The sequence below is a fragment of the Odontesthes bonariensis genome, chromosome 7, assembly GCF_027942865.1.
Source record: "Odontesthes bonariensis isolate fOdoBon6 chromosome 7, fOdoBon6.hap1, whole genome shotgun sequence".
In the NCBI taxonomy this organism is placed as follows: Eukaryota; Metazoa; Chordata; class Actinopteri; order Atheriniformes; family Atherinopsidae; genus Odontesthes; species Odontesthes bonariensis.
Genome location: NC_134512.1, coordinates 15,545,995 through 15,554,621, shown reverse-complemented (window position 1 = coordinate 15,554,621; position 8,627 = coordinate 15,545,995).

Here is an 8,627-nt window from a genome sequence, read left to right as displayed (position 1 = left end):
ATTCTTGAGGAGTTTTCAAGTTAATTGTTACTGTTACTAACAGAAGGCAGACAGACAGTGGGACAGACGCACACTCAGTCACAGTAAAGTACTCTGAGCCTAAATTAATCTTTCCGGTACACTACAGTGACTCTGTCCCTGAGCCACTGAACTTTGATAGAGGATTCATCTTTTGAACCTGAGGCATTTTGACCAAAATTATTATTTTTACCATTTCACAAAGGGAACATGATTTCCTGGGTGGAAATATATTTGAATGGACATGTGCTGTCTATTCACTGAGAGAACTTTCTCTTAATACCAGTCTGTTTCTGACCTTATATGTGTGGACTCATTGTATGCATGTGGCACAAAGAGTGATAGGAGTCTTTAGAAAAGAGCGAAGCTCTCCACAGATTAGACTCCATTAGCATTTAAGGTACTGTCATAAATTCCTCCCAAAGTGGAGGGAAGAAGCAGGAAAAATGAAGTAGGATTAATAGGGCCCGAGTCTGACCGATAGTGGGGATTGGGAGGCTGGGTCACCTTGGGATAGAGGGGCAGGGTGGCAAATGTGCAATGGGAAGAGCAGTAGAGGCAAAGGTAAGATGGAGTTGGACATACAAGACTGACATCTGAAATGTTCTGTACTACTGAATGACGATAAAAGAAGAATAAGCATGAAAGGGTAAAATATGAGCTTAGAGTGTACAAGAACATAGACACAGTTGGTTAGGTCTCTAACCTTCACTGCAGCTGACCTCCATGTAGGTAATGAGGTGCACACAAGGAGACAGATAGCCAGTATGTGTGGGGAGGAGGTGAACTGGTGTAAAAGTACACCTGGTCAATACCGACTTAAACATGGTACACGATCTTTCAGCTCTTATCTCACACATGAAAACAAGTTTCATTTTGAAATCTCGTTAAACTGAGTAACTCAGAAACTTTAATCATTGTAAAGGACCGTTCTCTGTCAGTTTTCTTTTTCTTCTCTCCTTAGATGTTTTACTTTGCTTTTACCTTTTTAAGATATGTCTTCCTGTTGTGAAACACTGCTTCAGAGTTGTGCAATCTCTTGAACGGGAAATTGCTCAAAATTCAGGTTTCTCACATTTTGAAAGGTAGACACTATAGACAAATGTGATTTAAAAAAAATCATGACACTTCCTATTTCATTTTGAAAGGTTTCTTTTTCCTTGTGCTTTGGGTTGAGATGTGCTTTTCATCCATGTATACAAATACTGCTGTTTCATTAGTTTTTTTTTTTTGACTGTCTTGAGTCAAGCTTTCTTGCCAACATTTTGTCCTCCTAGTGTTCTTGTGGGTTTTTTAGTTCATTGCTTTCTTTTTTTTCCTGCCCTTTACCCAGTTTGGTTGCTTCTCTCTCTGCCTTTCTTTGTACAACCTCTACTTTTGTTATGTAAATATGTAACTGTTTGAATTCTTCCCTTTATGAACTCAGTCGGCAAAGTTTCATGGTGATATCAGCTCATTTTTGTGTCAATTATCATATTAAGCTCTTTATGGGAATTAAATGTTTAGTTTTGTTGCTACTTGTCCTACATTATACTTTTTTGGAAAACATGCCAAACGTGATATATTCACGTGATATATTCGGGTCATTTTTAAGGGTCTGTCCGTTTAAACTATATGGTCTTGAAACTGCATATAGACCCACGTTTTTGTCACATTTGTTACATAATCCATATTTCTTGTATGGAGGGTTTGCAAAAAAAATACATATCTGTCCTCAGAAGGAAAATGATAGGTAACCCACACAAAACAAGTATTTTTTTAAGCCTTAAAGTTTCTCGTCATTTTTCTTATCCTGACTCACATGCATTCATGTTCCACTGGGAAAAGAAAACATAAAATTAAAAAGATTAGAGGGAACCTCAAGTTGATTATATATTGTTGTATAGGTTTGCTGTAAAGTATTTTCCTTGCTCTGAACACACATTCTGCTTCTACATACTGAAGCATAGATATAAGAACAACTTCTTACATGTATGGAAAGATTGGTGGCCAAGTGTTTACAAAGTTGCACAAACATGGTGACATTATTTAAAGCAGCAGTATGTTTAAAAAGCTAAATAAACTAAGACATTTATTTAAAACATTCTAATTGTATTATTAGCAATTTAAGCTAAACATAATAGAATTAAAAAATGAATCATTGTGCTATATGGAAACTTTGTCTTATCTTAAATATGTTTCCTGTGTAAAAGGTAATATAAGCCTGAAACTGAATTAAACAAAAACGTGACCTTTCATTTGAGCCTCACCCAAAAAAAGTCTAAAGAAAATCTCTTATTACCAGTCATATTAATCCAACTTAATAGTGAAAACAAAAGTTGAGGTTAATGGATTAAAGAAATGTTCTCTACATGTTCTTATGGTATTGTGTAGTAATAACAAATCATTTGAATCCATTATATTAAGTTACACACCAAATGGACAGGGTAAGGGTTAAGGTTCCATTATAGCGTTGGTTTTATCCCTTCACCATACACTGCATGCAATGACATGCAAAAAATGTGTAGTGAAAACACCCTTGGCCAGTTATTGATATGCCCCTTACTGAGATTTATTTTTTCTTTGATCCCTAAGTGCAGTTTCATAGTTTCTTGTCTTTTGATAAGATGCCTCAGTCAAACTTTCTTCTGCACTGCAAACTAATCTGGTCAAGTTTCTGTAGATAGCTTTTGCTTGTATTCAACTAAAGAACGCCGCTGTATTTTTAGTTTATAGGCTTGTATCTTTGCATACTGTTGCATGAAATTAGTGCTGTGGTCACGAGTTGTTTTAGGAGGTCACCTGGAATTCTAGTCATTTGTGCTGGCCAAGAGTGCTGGGGGTGCAAGTTTGGTTGTGTTACTGCAGACATTTTGTTTGTGTGTGTGTTTGTGTATGTTTAATTACTTTTCTTCTGTTTACAAATCTTTATTCATTTGTTGTTCCGTTTTTCTGGCCTCCTTGAAACTCCAGGTGCAATATTTTGATATCACGTTCAATTACCCGATGAGTTATACACAGGGTGAAAATACGTCCTTAGCTGCTAAGATGCGTCACATAAAAGATATGCATTAAAAGACTGAAAAAGGGCAACACATGCTGTGATGTACAGTGTTGATCTGGGTAACCTATACTATAACCTGTACTTAAGGTGTCCCAATCACTTTTTGTGCTGCAGCCAAAACCACAGTTAGACCACATGCTGAATCACTGGCTTTCAGCAGGTCTGTAACAAACTTTTACTCCTTCTTTGATCTGCAGTTTGAATTGACTTTCAGCTGGCCAAGGAGGTGAGGGTGAATGTCTGCCTTTATGCAGCTTAACTCCCAACCTTTACAGTAGTAGAGACAAGGTGACTTACAGGTAATCTATAAGAATAAGGAGCCAGGCAGGCGCCCTGGGCTTTTATTAGATCTCCGATACTTCCCGGCCCCAGTCCGAGTCCCAGCCTCGGCCCCAGATTGGCACTTGCTGGCTCCACCTGGAGAAGGGCTACGTTGCAAATTACTCCAGACAGCCACTATGACATCCACCTGAAAACCACCTTTCTTTTAACAGGGCAGCCAGTGCAGCAGAGGATTGAAGATGTCAGTGTCTCCTTGTATTCGCCTGTGAAGAAAGTGAGAGAGCAAGAGAGGCAGAGAAAGAGTAGAGGGGTCTATCCGTCAGAGCTTAAGGAGTTTTCTAACAGTACATTGACCTTGAGTGGTTGCCATTGATTTCCAGTAACACCTCCCAAACAGCGTTGCGAACCCCGTCGAGCACTGCGGGACCCTGATTGGGAACAGATTTCCCAAATTCCGATAGCGTGCCACCTGCCCAGGATGATGGATAGTCCTCCTGTATCCCATCAATCCTCACCTGCTGCCGAAGAGGTGACACCTGGGCCAGATTTATCATCATATATGACACCGGGCTGAGCAGCCAATCAGAGAAGGGTATACTAAACTGAGGCCCCTCCCCCCTGGAGGGCTCCATTATGTTTGGAAACAGATTTATTCCTGCAAAGTGACAAGAGGAGGGGAGATGAGGAGGGAGAGGGAAGGAAAGGGCAGATGACTCTGAGATAAACAGAGGGTAAAGTGAATGATGTTGGGGGGGGGGTTACAGTAAAGTTGGGGGGATCACAAGAGAAATATCAGTAAATACATAATAATTGATATGCCCTTTATAATGCAGCAAAGAGCACGTTTTTTAAAGAACAAAGTTTTGAGTGAAATGACATGACATTAATGGGATGCCCCTTTAAAAAATTAACAGTAGATACTGATATGGACATCACTGGTTTATTTTAAACTATCCTTGTTTCATATGTGTTTAAAAATGTTTTTGTCAGTATCACTGTAAGTTCCATTTAATCTCTTCGAGAGGATCATGGAAGCAGAAAAGGTGATCACGGGACCATGAATGCGCTAATTCAATTAATACCCTCCTGTTCCTGCCACTGATTTTATGACTAGTTAAAAACCTTCTGCTGCTTTTATGACTATTAGAAGTCAAGTGTGAGCTATCCTCTTCTTCACTCTGTTTCCCCCTCCTTTCACCAGCAATCGGTGACCCTAAGAATGGACAGACTCCAGGCAGCATAGGGTTCAACAGGGTTCAACTACCTTGGATCATAGCAGCAAAAATCTAAAGAACTGTCCAAAATGAGACCCGACAGATGTGGTAATCGTCTTGTATGACCAGAAGTTCTCCATCCTACAATTAACCTACAATCTCCCTTCCCCCTAACCTATACTGCGCCTCCCTCTGCTTTATAATCCCCCTCGTCCTTTTCCATCTTTCCCTCCCTTTCACTTGGCGGAGCTACAGCTTTTTCTCTGAGGCTCACCAGGCACAGTGCTTTAGCCCTATGTAATCCTGCCAACCCTATTCCATTAGCCACGCGGACTAAAAAGCTTAACGACACAGCCCCACTGCAGTAGAGGGAAGAGAGAAGAAAAAAAAAAAAACACAACACAAATTCCTCAGAATACATGGCTGCTCAGCCTGAATTTACACTTTCTCTCTTCACGCACCTTGCCATACTCTCCTTCTGTCTCTCCATCTCCATCTTGCTAAGGAGCCCAGAATGGATTAGAGATGGCATCAATGGGATGAGACGTATTACCAATCGATTTGGAGAGAGCGTTTCATTGTTCTTCGGAGTGGAAAACTTTAGATCTGGCCAGTGTGCCGATGCCAAATGCGGCTGATTTGGAGATGGTTGTGCGGAGGACTGACTCATTCGCTCACTCTCAGTCTGTTTAGCTATATCCTGTCTCATTCCATCCCAAACTACTGCTTGTGTTTAATCAGTGAAGTCACTAAAAGCGGTTTTGTGGTTCAGCTGTATTGTCTAGAAGAAACATGTTGGGTTTAAGACGCTGTAAAGTAGCTTTGCACTGATCTTGGGAGAGAAGAGGATAAACAAGCAGATTGGGATGAACTTAATCAGTGTTAATGGTGATGGTTCAGACTTATTTCTCTCACTGACGCCTTGAGCCTGATAGCCAAAAACACCATTGTACTGATTACAGTGCTACTGACAGAGAAAGACAGACACTCCAGAATGATAATTTCCATATTTTTCTTACATCTTTTATAGGACTGATTATAAAGTCAGACTTTACGTCAGTGCCGACAGATCATTAATAAACTTAAGAACTTTCAAACTCTCATTAAATTTTGATTCTCCACCCTCAGTCTGAGGTTTATGGGCCCCGAAACAGTTTAAATAAGAAACTCTTGATCGTTTACACAGTATTAGTGGAGGGTTATGAATTACAGTGGCCTTGAGTGGAGAGTCTTCAGAAGAATGGGGCACACGTCAGGATGGGGGGCAGGTTGTCATCTGAGGGCAGAGGGCGGGAGGGACAGGGGCAGAGGCTGCTGCCATACTTCTTCATGAAGGCGACAGTGACAGAGGAGCGACAAAACGAATGGCCTGTCAAAAGAAATGAGAACAAATAGTTCTTGTGTACCATGGAAAGCGGACCCTTCAAGCATCAAGGGGCGGTTGTTTGGAGGCAGGAACAAGAATCCAGGTTGCAACTTGTAAAATTGCTCAGAACTGTAAACTCAAAGCATCTGTAGAGACCAAAAGACTATGGTAATATTCAGAGGGAACCTGCCAAAGAAAGCCAGTTAAGATTAAAAACAAAAATTTAGCAAACAATTTGGATGGATTCTGTTTTTATCTGTCAAAGCTAGAAAAGCATTATTACAAACAAAGAAGTTAATGATGGCAGCGTTCCTTTTATGATCCTGGTATTCAACCTGTTTTCGTTTCCAAGGCATTATGTGCTACAGTTTTTGGCAAGGTTTCAGTTCCTGATGAGCAACCTTGGCAGCAACAGACAGCAACATTAAACACTGCAAACTTCCTTCTGAATTGTTTACTTACGAACAAACAACAAGGTGATTCTTAGGCACGTTTAGGAAAGTTACAGGACATGTAAATGGGAGACGATATATTATTTCCCTTTGTTTACCTGGTGCATTGATCTGACACAGCCTTCCTTCTGTGTTAAAGTGACGCCAGGGTTGCTCACAAATAGTATCTGACGAAGACCTGTGAGACCAGAATGTAGAAAACGAACTATCTAACTAACCACTGGTTGGCATACCAACATCTGTGAGAATGCTAAAGTTACCAAAACAAAGAATAGTGACCAAGCGCTATGACCCATCTCACCCATCATACAGTGTGACATTGCCAAGCTCATTATGTGTTCTGGTTCCCTGTCTCTGGAACGCATGGCTTAAACAGAAATAGCTTTTTAAAATATTTCTCTCTCCTTAACATTAACCACAAAAGGATACACATACAAAGATGAATGTTCTTTTTATTGCACAAAGGTTTTCTTTAAAGGCTTAATTCACCCTAACCCAGTCAGTGAAAAATTACCATTTCATCAACAAGTCCTTTAAATACCTTTAAATACCAACTATGAAGTGCTGTCCATCCAAACTATTGGAGAGAAATATGACTCATATGAGTGTATACACATCAGAGCAAACTTATTTTTTGAGTTTATAAAGGAGAAAGGAGGGGCTGGATAGTGCAGTTACATGCAGCACCTTCCACCACGTGCCTTCATCTGTGGCATGTGTGCAAGACCAATAAATGACAATTGTCTTTTCACTTTGAATTACGCTGAGTCAATAACCCAAAAACACCTAAAACACTTGTCACTTCCTGATTGGGTTTACATAATAACCTTAAAGGTTATGAACAGTGTTGAGGTAACGCGTTTCAAAGTAACATGTAAGAGTAATCTGATTACTTTTTCACAACTCAAGCAATCTGTTATGTGTTATTTTGTCAAAAAAGCGATCCATTGTTGTTGACATTTTACCATCTTAGTCTGTGTGTTTTGCGCTCACTCTGCTCCTCAGCGGTCGCTTCTACACATGTCAATGTGCATATGCAGCTCACTAAGCTACTGAGACGTCAGAGAAGACCATGTTATAGTAGATCTCATTATTTTGAATTTGTAGGTGTCAAGGACAAGAGGAGTCACAGTGAAATGCATATTGTGACTGGATGATAAGAAGTGTCTGTCAGTGGCAAAGAACTCTACTTCAGATTTAAGGAAGTACCTGCAGGCCGAGCACAGCGCCATAAGATCGGTTATGCCACTGAAACCACAGCTACAAAACAGCCCCGGCTAGCTTTCAACTCATCTAGCTGCCACATTAAAGGAATCAGTTAAATATCACTGGTTATATTGCGAAGGAGATGTTGCCACCAACTGCAGAGTTGCCATCTTTCTGTAAGATCATTAAAAATAATAATAATGATAATATTTTTGCTAATATATATGCACTGAGCCCACACGCTGAATTTTATTTTAATTTGTAAACTTAATAATTAATAATAAACTGTAAAAGGGATGTTTTGTGTGTCACTCCTGTAATCAGCCTGAGTTTTAGATTATAAACCATAGATTGGGATAAATAGAGGTAGAACAGTAACTGCATTTATAAATGTTATCTGACTTTATAACAAAAGTGAGCAAGAAATTCCAATGAGGTGTTTATATTTGGTATAAAAGGACTCTAGAGTGTTACTTTTCACATCCGTAATGTAACTATCAATCCATCCATTTTCTATACCCGCTTAATCCGTCGGTCGGGTCGCAGGGGGGCTGGAGCCTGTCCCAGTTGTCATCGGGCGAGAGGCAGGGTACATCCTGGACAGGTTGCCAGTCCATCACAGGGTCACACAGAGACAAACAACCACACACATGCTTGCACTCACTCCTAGGCACTCCTATACCACCACACCACCGTGTGGCAGTAATGTAACTCTTTTCTTTAATTACCATAATCTAATTAGTTACATTTAAAAGTAACATTGATTAACATGATTAGGCTGCACGGTGGTGTGGTGGTTAGCACCGTCGCCTCACAGCGAGAGGGTTCCAGGTTCAACTCCCAGCTGGGGCCTTTCTGTGTGGAGTTTGCATGTTCTCCCTGTGTATGTGTGGGTTCTCTCTGGGTGCTCCAGCTTCCTCCCACCATCCAAAAACATTCATGTTAGGTTAATTGGTGTCTCTAAAAATTGTGCCTAGAAGTGAGTGTAAGCATGTGTGTGGTTGTTTGTCTCTGTGTGGCCCTGTGATGGACTGGCAGCCTGTCCA